This window comes from Lepidochelys kempii, chromosome 1 (assembly GCF_965140285.1).
Source record: "Lepidochelys kempii isolate rLepKem1 chromosome 1, rLepKem1.hap1, whole genome shotgun sequence".
Lineage (NCBI taxonomy): Eukaryota > Metazoa > Chordata > Testudines > Cheloniidae > Lepidochelys > Lepidochelys kempii.
The window spans coordinates 234,104,545-234,126,685 of record NC_136380.1 but is presented as its reverse complement, the minus strand read 5'-3'; positions in this window follow the sequence as shown (position 1 = coordinate 234,126,685).

The following is a 22,141-nucleotide window of genomic DNA, read 5'->3' as shown; positions in this document are numbered from 1 at the left end:
AATAAATTGGTTAGTCTCTAAGGTGCCACAAGTCCTCCTTTTCTTTGTGCAGCTGCTGCTCAATCTACTTCTCAGCCAGACACCAGCTCCTGCTGTTCATTCCCACTTCAGACGCCACCTCACCAGCCAACTAGAAGGGGCAACAACACTCTCCCAGTCCTGCTGAGAGGTACCAGAGCACTGTTACTTTAATCCCCTGTTTTTCCATGCTAGTAGCTAGGGTGCTGTGTAAACTCTGTCTGTTTAGAAAAGGGAATTGCGGTATATCAGATAATGCACAACTGTACTGTAGGCAAAGGTTGACTTTTATGGGAGACACTTTAGTAGTGCACAGCAGCTCTGCACAATAATTTAGGGCAGGGAGTAATGAGTTTGGGATCTGGCCAAATTGCTGGGGAAATTTAGGTAGGGCGAACACAATAACCCAAAGTGGAATTGGCTAGGGCTTTGGGGCTAACTCTGCCTCTACCTTGGCAAATAAAACAAAAAAACGTGCCATAGGATCTTTAATGACCCCAGGTAGTCAAGGACCTGGTTTTATGTCTCGGCAGAATGATATCAATTCCAACAGCTCAGTGTCCCCTACCTCCATTTTGTGATACTTATTCAGAACACTTACAGGGAATAATGGCACTATTAAATCACCATGACCAATTTCTGCAACATTTGGATTTTATCTGCAGGGGTTACAAATCCATTCACCCTTATTTGATTATAGGATCTTTACAGGGAGACTCTTCACAGATGGGGAGGAAGGAGAGTCTTGTACTTTAGACTCTGGTGAGAAACCTGGGTTCAATGCCTGGCTCTGTCTCACACTCTCTATGTCACTGATCCCTGTCTGCCTCTGAAACTGTGGAGGTGGGGCAATATAGGTATCTAGATAGTTGTACAGCTAGATTGTAAGCTCTTTAGGGTAGGAGGAACTGTCTTTTTGTTAGGTGTTTGTACAATGCCTATACATAGCCCCTTTATCCATGACTGGGATGCTTACGTGCTACTGCAATACAAAAATAATTAATAATAATAGAGAGTGGGTCATCCAGTGACTTAGCACCTGAGCTCCTATACTCTGCCCTGATTCCCTAAAGGCAAAATCAGAGGTAAGCATGGAAATGTAGCTTCCCCAGATTCTTCCATGTTCCAAATAAGGATACAGAAATTATGTCCTACATGGACGGATCTCCAAAAGACTGCTCGGCCTGGTGAAAACCCAGAATTTTTAGCTCACAGCACTGCAAACGTGGTTTCTACTGTCTTGAAATTTGTTGAAATGAAGGCCCTGTCAGGCAGAAAAGATATTCCGCCCCTTAGGTGGAGTATGTGATGTGCACAAGCCACCTCAGCTGAAAAGACATCAGTTGTGTCATATTCTTTTCTCTTCACTGACATGCATGCAACATGCCACAAAGTGCTCCAGTCCCTTTTGGAAGCCAACTTACTGGTGACAATAAACATGACTGGACAGCTAAAGGGTCCATCAATGGAGTTACATGAACTTTAACTTATGTGTGATATAGAACATTTTTTTGGAAACAGTGTCTGAAATAATCCACTGTGAAACAACCTTTTGGATTTACTATTCTGATTTATGCCCAAATAAATCCATTAGTCTTTAAGGTGCCACTGGACTCCTTGTTATTCTGACTTTGGTATTCTAGCACAAACAGATGATTGTCCCAGTTAGAAATAGATTGCTGTTCTATGTATTCTCATTGGGAGGGAGACCATAGGAGCAAAATCTGTGTTTGCCAGTAAGTAGCAAAATACCTTGAACTAAGAATAGACTGCAGAATAATCATGTGATGGTAGAAGAACAGCCCTAGGAGTCAGGAAACCCAGGAACAAATACAGCTGCTGACTATGATTTGCTGTGTGACCTCGGGCAAGTTACATAACCCCTCTGTGTCTCAGTCTTGCCATCTGTAAAATGGGGTTAATGCTTTTGCTTACCATACTGTCTCAGAGATTTAATCAATACATTTGAAAGCACTTTGAGATCCTCGGGTCAAATGTGTTAAACAAGTACAAAATTATTAATTATTCTGAAAATAACCTAGCCCTAGATATGGGATTAGCTGTTTGATAGATGAACATGAAGAGTTGGAAGCTAATTTCACATGCCATCCCACAGCCAGAGCCACAACACCCAGTTGCCAGGGGAAGGCATACGACCATTTATGCAGGGTTGGGTGAACTTGTTTTGTGTAATTTGGAACTCACTTGAACACTGTGGATTCAAAGGTATGAATCAAACTTACATAGAATATGAACCTCATAATGTTTAGGATAGATTGAGGGGGAAAAAAGGACAGAGGAGACAGAAAAATTCCAACAAAGCAGTTGGCAAATTATGCAGAATGCTGCAATAATTTCTTGTGTGTTTTTTTGTTTGTTGGTTGGGTTTTTTTGTTGGTGTTGTTTTGTAATTGACTCACACTTAAAAAAAAAAAAGTTGCAGTGTTTATGAACTTGAAGTAGGTTTGTGGAAGTCAAATAGTTCCAGAGGTTCACAAAACCTCTGTCTCCATGAGGCTTACTTATCCCTAATTCAAACTGAGCTGTTTGGCCCCACTTGTGTCCAGAGATGCAAGCACAGAGAATATATCCCTCCACAGAGCTCTCTAAAATGAGGAGCTGACCTCAGTGGAATGAGAAGCTGACCCACATTGAAGCTTTTTGCGTTGTTTTTTAAGAAAAGAAATGACTTCATAATAAAAGGCTTTGATTGTGCTTTAAGAAACATAAATCCTTTAATAACCCCTTTGAAAAATAATTGTGGAAGCATTTTAGTTGGTTTAGTTAATTATCCTTTTTTGCTCTCAGATCCTAATGTGGTGATGTCTGTTTCACTTTTAGGGTAATGCTAAATGGATAGAACATGACTAATAAATCAGGTTATAAAAGGGAGAGCAGCCTCAGAAGCAAAGCCTTCCAAGCTATTTTAACCTCTGCCATGTATACACAGTAGTTTTTGGCAACTAATTTGTCTCTCTTCAGATATGGCTGTTTCTCTGACCAAACATTACTAGCTGTTGTTTTCTTTTACTGTACATACAGCATATCCAGTGCCTCATGGAAAACTTTGAAAAAATTTCTAGTTAGAGAAAACTCTGTCTCTGTGCAAATAAAGAAATCTTCTTTATTTCTTTCCGGGTTTTTTAATTGGCAAAAGGCTTTTATTTTTCCAAATGTGCTGTAGGACTGATTCTCACATTACGGCCTCTTTCACCACTGGCAGTGTCAGTTACATCCACCTCTACTCTGTCAGAGCAATGTAAAGGGCCATTTGCAAAAGTGGGAATCAGATTCTCACCTTTCAAATCTCAGTGGAATCCTGATCCCCCACCTGATCCTAAAATCCTGTTTGGGACATCTTTAATTTTAGGCAGCCCACGTAACCATACGTTCCCTTCACTGTTATCCTTGCCCCTCCCTGCCTGCCTCCATTTGTTTGTTACACCCACTTGTTGCAACTTGTCTTAATTTAGGCCCAAATCCTGCAGACAGTTTTGCACATGCATAACTCATGTGAGTTGTTCCATTAACTGGGACTTGCCCACAACTGTAAGTGTTTGCAGGACTGGGGTCTTTGACTATAATCTTTGGGGCAAGTCTCTTACTAGGTGTCTGCTCAACACCTACCACAATGGTTGCATGTTAATGCCAGAATTATGGTTTCTTCTGTCACAAAGCAGGCTGGACACCAGTCTGTTGATTGGACCCAGCTGTTGAGTCAGATGTGCTTCTAATCCGCTTGAATCTGGGTACTGACTGATCATTGTTCCTAGCTCTGGGTCTCAAAGGCTCACTCCCACATACAAACCCCATGTTTAGCACCCTTCTTGAATAATGAGACCCCACAGTTTGGCCATGTAGATGCCAGAACCACTGTCAGTCTGCCTGAGCCCCCAGTTGCTTAGGCACTTTCACCTCCGAGTCCACTTTGTTGCGGAAACTCTGGTTTCTCAGATAACCCCTTGATGGACAACACGGCAGTAAAACAAAGGACCACATGTTTAGCAAAGGAATATTTATCCACACTTTTACTCTTAAACAGCACTAGGGATACAGATCTTAGGAAACAAACTCCTAAACGCAATTCCCTCAGTCTGATCTCACTATGTATGTGAGTCCTGAGTTTGGTCCAAGTTCTTAGGCCGCCAGACAGCTCTTCCTGCCTGCTTGTCCTGATCTTCTGCATGTGATGATGAAATGGGCCCCTGCTTAGAAAAGCAGTTTCTCTTTCCTGCCCATACTGCCGAATTGCAGCCCTTTCTCCCAGCCAGTTTTCTGTGTGGAGAGTTCATTGTTCTTGTGGATGGGAGGGGTAGTCGAGAGACAAGCAAAATGGGTGGCCCTGTTCTAGTGGTAGCCCACCCTACCATGAGGATACACTGTCCAGAATACACTATCCTTCTCAGGATCATCTTTAAAAATATATATATACCTGGGGTGCCTCAAATCAATATAGAATCATAGAATCATAGAATATCAGGGTTGGAAGGGACCCCAGAAGGTCATCTAGTCCAACCCCCTGCTCAAAGCAGGACCAATTCCCAGTTAAATCATCCCAGCCAGGGCTTTGTCAAGCCTGACCTTAAAAACCTCTAAGGAAGGAGATTCTACCACCTCCCTAGGTAACGCATTCCAGTGTTTCACCACCCTCCTAGTGAAAAAGTTTTTCCTAATATCCAATCTAAACCTCCCCCACTGCAACTTGAAATAAAATAAAATAAATAAAAAATTTATTTTTAAAATAAAAAATATGGCGGGTACAATACAAAAGTGAAGGTTACATGAAGGTTACAATTAAAATGGTGTTCACAAAACAAAATGAAGTTTACAATTTGACCCCAACATACCCGTCAATCTGTCACATCCCATGCAATCTTAATTTCTCTCCTTCATCTTCTAGCACCTGCAACCTCCTCTCTCCTTATCTCCCACAACTCATTTCTCACCCTTCCACATTACAGTCAGGTCACTTACTACTGCTCCTTCTTGATGCCTGGACAGTGGTAGGGGGATATTGAGAGCACAGGAGAGACAGTCTACTTGCTTTCCATTCCAGTGTCCTGCACCACAGTGACCCTGGCTGCTAGGAGGAGCAATCTGTCTTAAGCATGTTCGGTATAGATGAAATCTTTAGAAAATTTAACTGCCCAAACTCTAATAAGTCTGTATTGAGCATCTAAAAACTGAGATTTTTCAGAGGTTTATACCTAGGCCTGAAGTGGGCAAATTTTTACCATGGGTGGCAGACAGCACATCCCAGGCAGCACCAGTGGACTCCATACCAGATTGTAAGCATGGAGAGGGTAGAGCTTTTCAACAAAATGGGCAAAACCAGGTATTTTTCTGTAATCTTATTCTCAAAAATGTCTGAACCCTTCTAGTAAAATCTTTCCAGAAAAATTCAGCTTCAGACACCTGCCATGGAAATTTTAGCCCAAATGGTTTAAGTTTGGCAAAGTTGTAAGTTATAAACAACTGAAAACAAGATCTTATGAAGGAAAATGTTAAGCAATTTTAACTATAGGTAGCACTGCTTGGTTTGCTTATAATAAACCAACCCACTCCCCACCCCACTCCCCGCACTCCCAGATATTGGACAATGCTTCAAGAGAAGCAGAGGGATAGGGTTATAAATGATGAAAAGAAGGGAGGGTAGGTTACTGGAAGAGGTGTGTTTTAAGGAGATTTTTTTGGAGAGGACACAGTGAGAAGGACACAGGATGGCCAAATTCCTGGAGACTGTTTAATGTATCAGGGGGCCACACGACTAAAGGAATGTAAATGAGAGTGGGAAAAGGAGAGGTAGGGAGTACTGGAGAGCATTGTGGGAAAGAAGGTATTAGGAAGAAATAAGAACAAAGATGTATACTAGGTAAGGATAAAAGAGTATCACAGTTAGGTGTTTGGCAGTTAGGATAAGAAAAATAGAAGATCATTTGACATCAGCTGAGCATTCAGTAGATGAGATGCTCAGATATTGTGGTGATGGGGACCATATAAGAACCCATATAAGAACTTTTAATGCAAGAGAAAAATGAGGGAGGGGAGGAGAGAGGAAATCCTCCACTCCTCCAAAAACATAACTACAGTTCACAGATTTCTACATAAAATCTTTCCCAAAGTTTCACAGGGGGACATCAGTAGAAGTAGTGAGTAGTCCTTACTCCTGTAGATAGTTCCACCAACTTCAGTTGGACTCTGGGGAGTAGAATACATCTCAGTGTGAGCAAGGCTGGTCTGGCTGCAAGTTAGTTGATTCCCTACCAAGGTGCCCAGAGCCTACATTCCTTGACTTTGCTTGGGAAGTTGGGTGCACAAATTATCTGCAACCAGGGCCAATGAAAACTTGCAAGCTGCCATTCCCTCTTCAGAAGAGTCCAATCCTGCAAACCTTACATGAGTAGTGCCATTGATTTAGAGGAGCTAGGTTTAGTCATTTAAGTAAAGGATGCAAGATCCAGTCCTAGCTTTTAATTGTTTTGGGACTATAAGGGCCCTGCCCCTGATCCTAATACTATTGGAGTCAATGGAAACTACTACTGACTTCAGTGCAGGATCAATTCTTAACTCTTCCATGCGTGCCCTACCTCAGTGTAGAAAGAACAGAGCAAAGGTGTTCAGAATTAAATGTCACTTTTGAGAAGCATTTATTTTTATTTCATTTCCCTATTAGAATCATATTTGTTTGGGAACTGCTCAGAAATCTGTCATTACGGTGATTGGGACAGCTTGACAAGGCCTGTTGCCATGGAAAAGCTTTGTGATGTTATATAAATATATTCCGAGGTCAGAAATTCCCATGTGTTTTCTGGACACAGATGCTAAGGGGAAAAAGGTGATTAAACATTAAAAAAGAATAGCACAATAATAAAAACAACAATGGCTAGCAATATGTCAATCCAGTAAACAAAGTATTTCCCAAAGCATTTCATTTATGCTGTAACCATCCTTTTATTTATTGTCAAGATCCCCTCTCACCCTTAAAAATATTCTTATTACCGGTCATCTTGCAATATTAATGGTTCCACTATTAATAGACTAAAAGACAAGGGAGCTGTTATTCCTGCTCTCTATCTGTTATTCCATTAGGTAAGGCTGGCAGTCTCTGACTGCTAGCAGCAATATAATGAACCATGTGCTTAAGCCACAAGGTATATACTAAGTAAAACTCATCCTCACATGTTGTTTTTGGTGAAAATTATGACTAGACAGGAAGAGCGACAACAACATCATGCAAAAAAAAAAAGTGTGAGAGGAAGCCAAATATAAGTTAGTATCCAGAATAGCAATATTTTTTTTGACTCAGTTGGACATGGAGAAGTGTCAGTGAAATGATGTGGAAAGTCATCTGAGAATGTCTTTGTAATCTGCCTCCCTTCATGACTGATGACCTTTATTTTATTTCCAACTGTACCTTCTATTTCACACACACACACACACACGCATGCACACACACACAAAGGCAGTCTTGTTATCCACCTCTGGCTATAAAACAGCATCACACATTCACTGTGTAATGAGAACAGCCAGTTTCTTAAGCATGGGCAAACTCGTGCTACCCTTAAAAGCCAACATCGATACAGGCATCCGCTGCTTCATGCCAGCAGTGGGTATGAGAAAAGCCTGCTCACTCTTATGCTCTTTCTCTGTTGCCTGCATTTGATGGAGGTTTCACAAGCATCTCTTTAAAGAAAACCTTCTTCTCAGTGTATACATACAGAAAGCGTAAAACAACTAGCTCTCCTCACCCACAGCTCTTAGCTACTGCTTTCACCACTGATTCTCCAGTTGAGAAAACAGTCAGTACAGGATGCTCTTCTGCAGAAGCACTAGCCAGAAACTGTATCTCCCAAGAGTTTCTTGGCTTCCTTCATCATCTCCCAAGGGGGAAATGGTTTGCAAAAAAGAACAAAAGAGCGTAAAAAAAGAATCATCTGAAACTCCTCCAATTCCCAAAACTTTTATTTGCGTGGATTCCCAAACCTTTATTGGTTGGATAATAACCCCTTTTTCCCATACTCATTTTTCGTCTTCCTAATTCTTACAGTGGCTGTAGCTCCCATGTGTCTTTCTGTCCATCTAGTTATCTTGAATTCAATTATTGTTGTATCCCTCTTGTAATCCTCAAATAGTAAAACGCACATCTGTGCACATACATATGCCCTCCAACTCCCTTACACGTGACCCTTGTTTTCTTAATCTAAGTATTAACCAAATGAGGGAGGTCAAGAGGCAGGAGAAGCCAAAAATCAAAATCAAACACATGCTCACACACTCACAAAAAAAACCCCATATACACACACATGCATACAGTCCTACACCCCAAAACAGACACTTTTTATACAGTATTGTATATTCAAAAATATTTCTGGACCTCATAGAAATAAAATTAAAACTAAATATTCCTGAACGGCTGAAGCTATAAGGAATGACTGCAAGAAATTCTAATCATGGACCAAACACTGCAATTCTTACTCAGACAAACTCTCAAGGAAATTAATAAGCCAAATCCTGAATTCTTTTAAGGGGGATTTTAGCTGAGTAAAGACTGAGAGTAAAGCTGTCAACATTTTATCCTTTATACCTTAAAATACTTTTTCATAAAAGTTAAATATACCCTAAATATTACATAAATCTGGTCGGTATAATACTTAACCTGATGGAAATGTCATTTACAGCATCACATCTATTAATAAGCAAGTAAAATCGGGACAAACTACAATTTTCTAGGTATGAAAAACCCTGAATAAGTTTGGGTTCAGTTTCTGGTTACAGCAACAAAGTTCTGTGAATCCAGATTTGACCTCAATCTTCACCCCAACATAATGATGGTTTCATCATGGCACCACTGCAGAAGAGCCTGCCCTCAGTGTGGGATCCTGTCTCTGAAGTCTGGGTGGCAGCAGAATGCCAGCTGCTTAGAGAAACAATCAGTCAGCCCCAATTTAATATAAGCTTGAATTGCTACTTAGAACTTAATTAGATCTACAAAACAAGCTAAGTTTGAACAAAGTCCATTCAACTGTTGTTGCCTTATGCACCCAAACCATTTATGATTGGAACATATGGGCCCATGTATTAATTTTGATATTATAAAAAACCTGCAAGACTCAAAACTGAACACATTCAGCTGTAACATTTAAAAAAAGTCACCTTTGAGAGAAAAGCCAGCATGGAAAATGTCAGCTCCTTTGAAAAAGTTATTAGCAAATGAAAAGGGGAGGGTGGATTATAATAGCAGCAGCCTTTCAACCTTACCTATTGCAATCACTTTCCTTTCCTGCTATGACAAATAGAAAAAAAGATTGGGGCCTATAACCAGGAGCCCACCAAGTGAACTATAGACACCAGTACATTGTGAAGAGGGATGAGATCACCATTTCATTTCACACAAGTCATGGATCAGATGGTACCAATCTGGTCCCTGACTCAGATAGTCATCCTTAAGTGCTGTCTGGATTTAGGCTAGTGCTTTCGTGAATGGGGGCCCTGGGCTAAGCCAGTGACTTACAGAAATGAAAGCTCTGTATCCCATTACCAATCTCTATAGCCTTCCACTTTTTTCCCAGCATTCAGAATAGTAATAATTCTAATGCGAACTAATGTAGCATGTTCCATCCATAGATACCAAAGACCGTATATAAAGGTACGCAAATTTAATCATCCCTATTTTATAAATGATGAAACTGAGGCACAGAGAAGTGAAGCTCCCTGGCCAATACATTAAGTCACTAGTAGGGCCGGAACGAAGGTCTCCTGGCTCTAAGTCCTGTAACCTATCTACTGGACCATGTTTCTTGGTCCACATTGCCAAAGTATTGTTATGGAACACATTCTGCAAAGGAACTAAAAAAAAAGCAATAATTTATCTTTTAGCTGGGGACCCTGAAAGCTTTCAAGGGAAAGATTCTAAATAAGGAACCAAAAAGTGTCCCTGTTTCTGGCCATAACTGTAAACTGAAAATAAGCACTTATGTAACCTAGCCCAAATATTTAGTTAAAGAATGGGTTTATAACTAAGAATATCTTAAAATGTGTTTGAATTATTATATACACTACTTAAATAGTTAAACTGTCAGCTTAGACTTTTGTATATCTACCTCATTAGATTGGCTCAAGGGCCCTGCGGTAGGTGAATCTGCATTTTAAAATTTTGTATTTTTCCATGCTTTATGCACCCCGTAAAATACCTTGAGAACTTTATGAGGGATGTTGCATTAAAATGTGTTATTATAAATATGATTTAAATATCTGAAACATTACAGAGTGATTATTGTTCAATAAGGCAGCATACATAAAAGGGTTATCTGCATGCTGTGCTTAGGTTTCCACAATATAATGTAATGAATTGTTCAATATAGTTTGTATGCTATTTGTCTCTGTTTCTTCTCAGACTCCAGAGATGCCTCATATGCAGTCCTCTAACAAGGCTATCATAAATTGCTGAACAACAAACAGCCCTTGAGATTTTTAGATAGTATGTGGTTAGCACGTAATCCATCTTGAGGAACTTGATTTAGTGCCACAAAGGAACATCCTTGACAATGCTCAACATTGTTTTAAACTGCTGCTAAATCAATTACTGTATTTGGGAAATGGAATGCTTCTTCCGCTCTCTGTTCCATTCTGGTGGCCTGGTTTGCTGTTCTGTTGGAGTAGAGATTTAGAGAGCCACTCTGTGGAGGCACTGGGGCGCCTTGGAAATAATTCAAGATAACCCAGCATGAAAGAATGGATAAGCAAAGCCTCCCCAAATCTGTATTCATCTGCAAAACTGAAACAGCTTTTGTTTGCTGGGATAGTCTCAGTGGTGCCTAGTGAAGAAGGAATCAGACAAAAGAAAATCATTGTGTCTTTGAAATATATGCTATTTGAGGGAACAACAATAATAAATGATTAATAACTCTTAGAACTTAGGGAGCTTTTCATCTTCAAAGCACGTTACATACATTCATTAATGAATCCTCACAGCATCTCTGTGAGTGAGTCAGCACTATTATCCCCATTTTATAGATGAGGCACAGAGGTTATATGAGTTGCCTAAGGCCATGGAGGAAGTCAGTGGACCAAGGATGAAAGGTCCTTAGAATACAATGATGACACAAAAATTGCAAGAAACCCAGCTCATTTATATTCCTTGAAGACACTGCTGGGGACAACTCTGGGAAGGATTGTGCCTCAGTGAGGCAAACTTCCTGCTGGAGCTCCAAGCTGTACACATGCCACTCAAACTATTAGGATGGTGTAGTAGAGTTCTCCCCTCTTCACAGCTGGCCAACTCTTGAGGTTGCAATGAGGCAGCAGGGAAGAGGAAGGGAAGAATTCATCCCCTTTGTGGTGGCTAGCAGAGAGGACAGGCACTGTGATTCTGACTGGCCCTTGTGGGTAGGGAACTGGTTGGAATATGAAGCTCTTTGCATCTTGGGTTCCCATCTTGTACCCATGTGAGGGCTAGTCACAATCTAGCCTTTCAAGTTTATAGACATGAAGGAGTTTCCTTATGCAGTACTTTTCTGTACCCTAGGAGACCTTAGTATTACTCAGAGAGTAATTCTGAGGGGTCCTGACAATTAGAACAATTTGTGTTTCAGGTACTGCAACATCCTCAGCAGTTTCATCCTCTATAGGTGCGTCTAATTAATTCTTATTTGAAAAGAAGTGTAAAAGGTTCACAGCCACTGGCAGCTCACACAGTACTGCAAAAGCCACCTCCTCCATCATGAACATGCACCCACGCATTTTGCACTTACTCAGGCACTCAGTGGCTGCCCTTAAAATAGAGTCTATTGAGCCCTCATCGACCGCCTCTGGTATCCCTGTCACCAGAAGACAGTTCTTAGGGTCAATATTCATCCCCTTGCACCAATCCTCGAACATGTAGAGTGATTATACAAACTGCAGTTTCCCCCAAAATATAACAAAATGGTTTTCCTGATTTAATGGATCACTCAAGATGTGCTTGTGAGGGGTACTGACCCAGGTATCCTGGATGAGCCCCCAAAAATGTAACCCTTCTGCCAGGCAGAGCCAGCAACAACAAGGGCCGTGTTCAGTATCTAGGGGTTCCTCTTCAATACAACAGAAAACCATCTCAAGCCTCCAGCCAGTGACCTTGGACAATTACACGCCATCCCCGGGTGCCTCTAAGAGACAATACTTCCCCTCTCACAAACACAGAGTCTGAGTGTAGCAAAAACTTTTAATAAAAGGAGGGAAGTAACTCAGCATTAATTTGGGAAAACACTGCAACGAGAGTTCATAAACACAAACCATGAGCAAAAGACCCACCGCCAAGTAAGTTGGGCAGTGTCCTTTTCCCCTCAGGGTCTTAAGTCCAGCAACCCAAAAGTCCCTTTAATGTGCCCGTCCCTTTTTTGTACCCCACTCACAGTTGCTGTCCTTGGCCAGTGCAGCCCCCAGAGTTCAGAGGTTCATCCGCAGAGTTCACCACCCATTCTGTGTGGAAGGCAAGGAGGGTAAGGTGGCGCCTTACATGCTGCACTGCTCGGGCACTCGGGGAGAGGTGCAGCAAGCGGCTAGCAGGGCGGCTGACTGAGAGGCATAACCAGCAGAGAAGCTGATGGAGAGGGCCAGAGCAGAGCTCTGCAGAGGTGAGGCAATCAGCCGTTAGGGTGACGAGCGAGTGCCCAAGCAGTGCAGTGTGTAAAGTGCCTCCTTCCCCTTCCCCTCCCCCCCCGCCCCCCGGCCTTCTACTTGGCATCACCAAAGTGGACCAAACCCAGCAGGGTTCAATTAGTAAGGATTACATGAACCACACTCTGCTGGGTTCATTTGTAGAGGCTGACATTTTATCAGTCATGCCAATTCATTTGGAAGTTCAGAATCCATAAAAATGAGTTCTGTAGAATTTGAGTGTCCAGCTGAGGTGAAACCCTGGAACACTGTCTTTCCCAAGTCACTCCCTCACCCCCAAGTGCTCCCTCAACTGTCACCTCCTCTTTAGGTCCTGGAGTTTCCCTCGAAGCATTCTTCTTCTGTCTTTAGATAGTGGCTGACTAGTAGTTTCAGCCACCTATCCCACTGACCTAGGACCAGATGCTTTACGCACCTCTGAGTCTGTATCTCTCATAATAAGAATCTGATCAGATATTGATCCTTAATTTGTAATTGCTGTTGCTGTAGCTTTGAAGAACAACTGGCAGTCACTCTCGTTAGAGCTGGCGTTGGTTCTCTCCGATGAGATCCAAATTCCAGAGAACCAAATGTTCTTGTGATTCAGGCTTTCTGCTGCCAATAAAGCTTAGGATACAAAGCTAATTGGCTTCTTGCAACTTTGCTTAGATATCTGTAAGAGAAACAGAAAGATTACTTTTATTTTTATACCCATATGCATAAATGGTGTAGAATCTACAGGAAATAATGGGGGAAAATACATATAGTGGTAGGCTTTAACAAGCCAACATTTACCCATGATTATTGTGCAATGGTTTCTGAGACAGCAAAATTGTTTCATATAAATTGAACACAGATGTAGGAGTTCTTTGACTCTGTTATATTTTTGAAAGAAGGAATATGGACTTCTTTTCACAAAGTGCACACAGGGATTGAGGATTTTTTGTGCCCATTGTGCACCTAGACTAGAGCTAGGCACAAGCCACAATAGCTGGATTGATCTTAAAATTTGTTGTAAGCATAAGTTATGAAAGTTCCTGCTTGCTCAGCAGCTTAGGTGCATCCACAAAGAATGATCCCCATTGAAGTACAGGAAAAGGATGGAGTCCCTGACTATGGAATACCAGATTTGATTACCTTCACCTACGACACACAGCCTTCTGGAATTATGGAAGAGGAATTCTATTGAACATAATGAAGGAGTCTCTTGTCTCATCACAGGATTACCATGATATGTTAGCTGCTACTAAAAAACATGACACTTTTTTAACTCCTGGTGCTTTAAAAACATTTTTAAGAAGAAGTTCAATCATGGAAATATGATAACAGCTCCTTTCCACCTACCTGACCTGTTTCACCAAACCAAACCATTTCAGTGCCCATTCTGCTGAAAAGATCCATGCGAGTTTTTCCTGAAAGAGAATTACAAGGTCAGGCGCTGTGTGATTTGCAAAAGGCCATAGAAGGAGACTGTAGCACAGCTGGGATCAGAAATTCCTGGCTCATAGATCAGTGCTCAAACCACTAGTCTACTCATACTGTTGAGCATCTCTCTCTTCTTTTAAAAGCAAAAGAGAGAAATGGAAACATTTCTTTAACATACATGTCTGCCTGAGGGGTTAAAGGCACAAAGTTCTATCATCCTTGAGGGGTCCTTTTATTTTCTTCAGGTTCCTCCTCTTTGCCTCATAAACACACATACACAAAATTTTTATCTTAGTTGTATCTGCTTCAGTTGATTTCCTCTAGACAATTACCTGGCTGTAAGCCAGCACTGCAAAATCAAATCCTGCCATTCTTTTTAGGATTTTTTAAAAAAATTCTTGCCTTATATTTTATCATTTTTCATTTCTTATTTCTTCGTGTCATGCAATTTTTCCTTCTCGTCTTCATTAGCTTTGTTTTCTTCCAGTCACTCACAGTTTGGCAGTCCAACTATAAGAGCAGAATGAAAAAGCTACGTGCCAACCCAGGTTATATATATATATTACTGTCACTTTCTTACCACTGAAAAATGCAAGCAGCAACCAGAAAGCAAGCAGATCTGAGGTAGGTCAGTAACTTAGTCTAGAGTTCTTTGAATTATGCCAAGTCACAGGGAATCTTGAATTGCAGATACAAGAAGATGTTTTATTAAAAATATTCTGTTTATTGAAGATGAAAGCAATACAATAACAATGAGAATAAGCATGAACATGATTAAAAGCAAAGCAAACCAAGTCTCAGGCCGAGTGTAATATACACAGATTCTTTTTATTTCTAAAAAAAGCAAAAATGTATTTGTAATGGTCGTTCTTGACCCAAAAGGTTGTTTGGAGCTTTGAATCATGCTCTTGTAATGTTTAGAGCTATACATATCACTGAGATGATTTTGGAACAATCTTTTTTTCTTGTTGCTAAAGACATAAGGGAAAAGTATGGAAAAGTATGCACCCATCCCAACATAGAAATATATGCCTAGATTTTAAAAACATAGGTGCCTAAAGTTAGAGTTCTAAGTCCCTCATAATTAGCCTGATTTACAAGATGGCTGTACTCAATGGGAAATGTTGGGTGCTCAGCACTTTGGAAAATTATATAGATGCCTACATATTGATTTTTAGAGCCTTACTTTAGGCTCCTGTTTTTGAAAATATTGGTATAGGGGCCAATTAGGAGCCTAAATTTAAGCACCCACTTTTGAAAATCTTGGCTATAGGCTTTGTTGTGTGTCCAGTGGTCCACCAAATCTACTATTCTTCCTCCTGCAATGGCCTATACCTGATGCTTGAAACTCACCCTCCTCCCCCAATAAAGTACCTGTACTAGATAAATGTACGTCATACAACTTTACCAAGAAAATGAGTGCGCTCTTCCTGACCTGATATCCTTGGATCCCTGTCAGTAACTGATAGTTGGTTAACTATCGCTAAAGATCCTTTTGTCTTATCCCAGAGCTGGCATTCATTTTTGAACCTTAGGCTTCCAGAGCAGAGCATCTAACTCAACAAATGTACATGAAATGGCGTGTGCCACGTTTCTCTACTCTAGAGCATGTTCACATGGGGACTCCCTGAAGTGAAACACTCATTCACTTCCCCTCCCTTCATCCCTCTGTGAGGCATCTAATCCCTCTGTGGGCTACCTTACCCTGTGATACACCTAGATCATCAAAGGTGTGTTCCCTAAAGAGTAATATGTTCTGATTTTTCATACAAGAACTTCTTTCAGGACAATCAAAATGTCCAAGTTTTCCAATTAATCAAAACATATTTTTTGTAACTAGTAAATGTTTGTGTCTCTGCTGTAGCGATATGAAATATTTTGTACTCCCTTTTCACTCTCACCATGTAGTCAGCATATATTTTGCTCCAAGCATACCTGCTCTGGTCCTTTGTAGGGTTTGGGAAAGGAGGGGGGTGGTTGCCTAGAAGTGCCTGTCTCTTGCTTCCCTCATCTCTAAAATCACCAAAACTACAGGGAGGAACGAGGTGAGGAAAAGAGACAGAGTTCAGCCTTCTTTCATCTTTTCTGTTGCTCCACCTGGAGCTTGTCTGACATAGAACAATCAGAATGTAGAGCTCCCAAGTATTTAACAACCCTAAAAAATGTTGCCAGAAAACAGTGCTGGATTTTGATTTTGAAAATAGTCACCTTAATGTCACCCACATCCACTAAGACAAGTAGCCCTCCATCCATGGGGTAGCCCTGTGGAGCACCTTCTGACTATGTCTGCTCTCCTCACCATAAGAGAATGTAGAGTCCCCCACAGTAAGAGAAAAGCTGAATGGATTCCAATGACCCAGTCTCCCTGAGTCAAAGTTTAAGAGAAGTGAGTTTCTTACAGCCTCTTAGTTCTGCTGCTTCTCTAGACCCAATCTGAGCCTTATACATGTTCCCTAAATGAGGAGAAGCAAGAAGGTACAGACTTTTTTATCTTAAGAGAAGTAGGGAAACATTAAATTAGGTTAGCTACAGTTAAGAAGAATCTTTCTTAATTATTATTCTTACCTTATTTAGATCCCTGGGGCATGATTCTCAGCAGAGCTGAGTACCTGCAGCTTCCATTGACGTCAGTTGGAGTTGTGAGTGCTCAGCACCTCTTTAGACCAAGCCCATGTAGACTAACTGACTTCAGTAGAATTGCACTAGTGTAACAGAGAACAGGATTTGGTATCACATAACTATATCTTTACATCTTGTGTCGGTCATAGCCTCTCATAAGCTTCTATTCCCCAATCTATACAATCCTAGTTTTTCCACTTTTAACATATATTTTAGGACTCCCACCACTAGCTCTTTTTATCCTTCTTGGTCCCTTTTCATTGCCTAATTGCCATTTCTAGTGCACAGTGACAAAAAAATTAGTCATATTCTAAATGTAGTTCATTGCAAGTTCCTTAAAGAGTTCTTGAACAATGTTTATTATAATTTCTTTGTTTGTCTTGGTTTTAGGTATGTATCCTCACTGTTTTTGCCTTTTGGACTGCAGCCACACCTTGTGCTGATGGTTTAATGCCACTGTTTGGAATTCTTGAGTCAAGCCCTAAAGTTCTTACTCTGTTTTACATAGGCCCTGATCCTCAAGGTATTTAATGCCTGATTCCCATTGATTTCAGTGGGTGTTGGGTGCTCAAGTACCTTCAAGGATCTAGACCTTACCTCTTACACAGGGCAAAACTCTGATAGGTCCAGTTTCTGAGAAACTGTCCAGTATCTGTAACACCAATGAGGCAAAATCGTGAGGCCCTTAAATCAGTCTCTGCCCACTCAAACTGAGTCAAGCCTGACTAAATACCTTAGACTCACTGGCTGTGATGACAGTTTTGCCTGAGTAAGAATTGGACAAAGACTTAAAGATGTGGCCAAGAGAAATTAAAAATAGAGAGGATCCTATTATTATTTGTATTGCGGTAGCACCTAGGAGTGCGTCATGGACCCTGACCCCATTGTGTCAGACACCATACAAACCCAGAACAAATATATGGTTCGTGTCCCAAAGAGCTATGAGGTCATCTTGTCTATCTCTTGGGCCCAGTGCTGGATTATTCTCTGTAGTGTCTTTTCAAGAAGGGCCAGTCAAATAATTGGGCTTTCAAGCGTTCCCGTTGGAAGAGTGTTCCACAGACTAATATATTTAATCACCAGGATATTTTTCCTGATATTCAAACTACATTTTCTTTTTCTTAATTTTATCTCATTATTTCTTCTGTCATTTCCAGGTGTTTTCCCTGCTCTCTTTACTGTAAATATGTTTGTATGTGTATAATATGTATTGTTTCTATATTTCAAACTCCTTTTTCATACCACATGACCTTCTATTTGCCTAAACTGAATGAAACTCATAAGACATTTGACTTACTCCATTACCTCTAATTCCTTTCTTCGGGGTAATTTGTTGTTCTTTTAGTTTTAGTTTAGTTTTAGTTGCAGGGGCTGGGGAGGTCATTCACAAATTTACATACTATGTCCGTGGTACCTTCCTTTAAACTATGTGTAGAATGAAAAGTGTCAACCCAATACTAATTCCTGCAATACTCTAGTCCTTGCCTTTCTTTGTTTTATTAACTCATAACTTCCAACCAGTGAAGTCTGCCTTTGGTCACCTAACCCAGTTTTGCATCCACTCAAGGGCAGCACTTTCTGTCCTGTTTCTGACCTTATGTAGTATGCAGAACTCTGTCAAATGCCTTTTAATCTTCATAATCCAAACAGATTATATCCATGATTTCACCGTCTGCTCACTGCATTATCTCCTTTTCAAAAAATGCCACCAGCTTTGTCAGACAAGATTCACCCTTTACAAGATGGATTTGTTTTTACTACTCCTCCCTTCTGATTTCATCTATTACCTGCTTCAGTGCTGTCCAACATACCATATGGGACATACCCCATGATCCTGATATGTCACTATTGAAATGCCAACCTGGAAATGAAACTCTGGCATTTAAAAGAATACCACTTCTGAAATCTGCTGCAGCGCACAAGCAGTTAATAATATTTCAGGGTAAAATCCTGGAAAGCAGAATGAACCCTTCCTCTTTGACATTGACTTCAATTTGGGCAGGAACTCGCCCCTCCCTCTTCCCTTTGTTCTTCTCACCCATTCAGTCCATTCTGTGCACTGAATGAAGCAGGGGGTCTGTGAAAAAAAAATGTATGTAATTAAAGACTATATCATAATGCATATGCACAAGGGGGCCAAAATAAGGTTGCACAGGCAACCTTAATTCTGGTATTTCCTAACTTTAGAACACTTGCCTATACACTGTTAATGATGTTCTTTTAATGTAGGGTTGTGTGTGTGTAATAAATACAGTATAATACAGATGTAATTATTAAAATCTTTAGCTTTCTGCTCGACTCCTCTATAGACTTTCCATTGTGGCATATTATTTCTCTTCAGAAATTACGAAAGAAACTTTGTTCGGCTCTCTCTTATGTCTGAGTCGCCACATTCCTTTCAATATGCCTGGGAGGAATTAAGCTTGGTTTTAGATGTAATAAAAACCTACAGGTACCATTGACTCCAACTGGAATGTTGGGTGCTCAGCACTTCTGAAAACCAGGCCCCTGATGGCCAAAATTTACAAAGTTGGTTGCCTACAGTTTGTCTTCAGTGGGCAAGTCAGGTGCTCCGGCCCTTTGAAAAAAAATCAGAACATTTATTTAGGTGCCTTAATTTATGTACCGAGGTTTCAGCATTTTGGCCCAATTGTCTTCCCTGTTCTGAATAATTTATCATAATTTCCGTTACCAATTTTGGCAGTCCTAATCCTGGCATCCTTTAAACTTTGTTTCCATCTTTTTTTATCCTCTTATATTTGTGTTTTTATAGGGATCATATCACACACCCTTAGTTTTTCCCTTGATGCTTTTAGTACTTCTAGAAGCCCCCACATCAGTCTTATTCTGTTTGTGTGTGTGTGTGTGTGTGAGAGATTATTTCCATAAAATAGCATAGTGCTTCATCCGGCACTACTGAAGTAAATGGGAGTTTTGCAGCTCACTGCAATGGGGAGAAGATCTGACTCTTAATGAACTGAAACTTTTTTTAAGAGTCATACATATGTCAACTGTGTCTTTACTATCCCTTTCACTATGCCAGTCAACCTTATTCAATAATTCTGTGCAAAAAACTAACATTGATACCACATTAGGGTTGTGGAATTGAGCACTGAAAACGGAGAAAATGCAGATCTGATGTTGAAACATCTCAAAACTGCCCTATTAATTATTGATATTATAAGAACACCTCAGCCAAGACAGGGGCCCCATTGTACTAGGTAATATACACTCCACCTATGAGAATGTCCTGTCCTGACGAGTTAACAACATAAATAAACAAGACAGACAAAAGGTGGCATGAAGTGACTTGCCCAGGATCATACAGTGTGTCAGTGGCAGGAGCTGGAAGTAGAATTTAGTTGTCCTGAGTCACAGTCTGGTGACCTGTCCACTAGACCTTGCTGCCTCTGTTATGTTTATGCCTTAAAATACGGTCTTTATTACCTTAATCGTCGCGTACATTTTGGCTGCTTTTTACCACTATAGCAATAGAAAGCAGCCAGAAAGCCTTCTTAACTGCCTCACTTGTTATTCACATTGCGTACAAGAAATCCTGGGATGGTGTGAAGTTGATGTATTAACTCTACAACATTTCTCTTCCCAATCCATGAGGAAGGGAGCATGACTTGGGGAAACTCAGCAAGAAAAACAAAATTGCAACAAGTAAAATAAATAGAGACAATTTAACTTTCCTTTCCATATTTCTTTATGAAGTTATCTTTCTCTGAAACACTCCACAAACACTAGGACTCCAACCAGCAACAGCCTAAGCAGCAACTTGTTCAAAGCAAATCTGTGTTTAAAAATTAACAGTACCACCAGGTGACTTGAAGCACATTGGGTATGGCTCTTAATGAACTGAAAGCTTTAATTTAGCTTGCTCAAGTATCCGAGCAGCAAAGCCACAGCAGCAGGGGGTTCAGCATGGGCTAGCTGCCCAAGCAGTTACCTGGAGTTCCAGGCAGGCTTGTTGAAGCCTATGCTGCCACAGCTTCCCTGCTCCAGTATCCACTGCTAGATTAAAGCTAATTTGGGTATATATGCAATCACATGCCATGATTACAGAGTAGGCATACTTAAACACACAACTACAGTACTGGTTGCATTGTTCATCTGGCAGTAGAAAGGCTGAGCTGCAGCAACACCTGAGTGGTATCAGGTCAATTGGTGACTTTTGTGCTGATCCTGCAGGCATAGAATCACAGAATCATAGAATATCAGGGTTGGAAGGGACATCAGGAGGTCTTCTAGTCCAACCCCCTGCTCAAAGCAGGACCAATCCCCAACTAAATCATCCCAGCCAGGTCTTTGTCAAGCCTGACCTTAAAAATATCTAAGGAAGGAGATTCCACCACCTCCCTATGTAACGCATTCCAGTGTTTCACCACCCTCCTAGTGAAAAAGTTTTTCCTAATATCCAACCTAAACCTCCCCCACTGCAACTTGAGACCATTATTCCTTGTTCTGTCATCAGCTACCACTGAGAACAGTCTAGATCCACATGGACTCTGATTCAGCAAGTTACTTAACCATGTGCCATGTAAGAAGTCCCACTGACTTTAAGTCATTCATGTGCTAAATATCTTGTGGTTTGGGCCATGAATAATTTTATTAATGGGAGTATTCCTATTGAACTTAATGGAATTCCATGTGGAAGAAAAGATACTCACGTCAAAAATGTTTGCAGGATAGGGGCCTTAATTTGTGATCACATCACACCCTATTCAATTTATTATACTGAAGTAATAGGGCATAATAAGCTGTGTTATTGTATAATAATTTACACTTGGGGTGCATGGAGCAAAGTGCAATGCATTCACTTATTGTAGCTGGGTAGTTATTATACCCAACAGCATACTCCCAAGTGTCTCTCTTGCCCTCTTCCCCCAGTTATAACACAAGCTGTTAAAAGAAAGAAAAAGAGTAGAAAGGATTGTAAAGTAAATGTCATCAGAGGTTACAATTTTGCTATTTTTAACCATACAAATTAATTTTACCATAGAAAATCTCCCTTCCTGCTGGAGACAAAAATTAGGGGAAAACAGTATTTTAAACATTGATTTTTCCACCAACTAATATTTTAATTAGTGAGGTATTAGATTGTGGGGCAGTCAGTTTACTTTAACAAATAAACTAGAAACCAAAAAGTTAAAACTGCCATTGTTTCAGGTATAGTGAAATTTAAAGAAGGTACTGGGCAGAAATATGGTATAGTAGATCAAAGGATTGTCAGAGCCTTGAATTACACTAAATATGACTTAAAAGCTTTGTATCTACATTTAACTCTACATAGGTGGTCCAGAGGAGGAATAAGTCTATTAGTATTAGACTAATAGAATAATTTTGCTCTCAGGCCATTCCCAATGAATATTTATACTAGCTTTGGTGCCACAGATTTCCAATATTAAGTTCAAGCCAAATCTTCAGTGGTTTTAGAATTCAT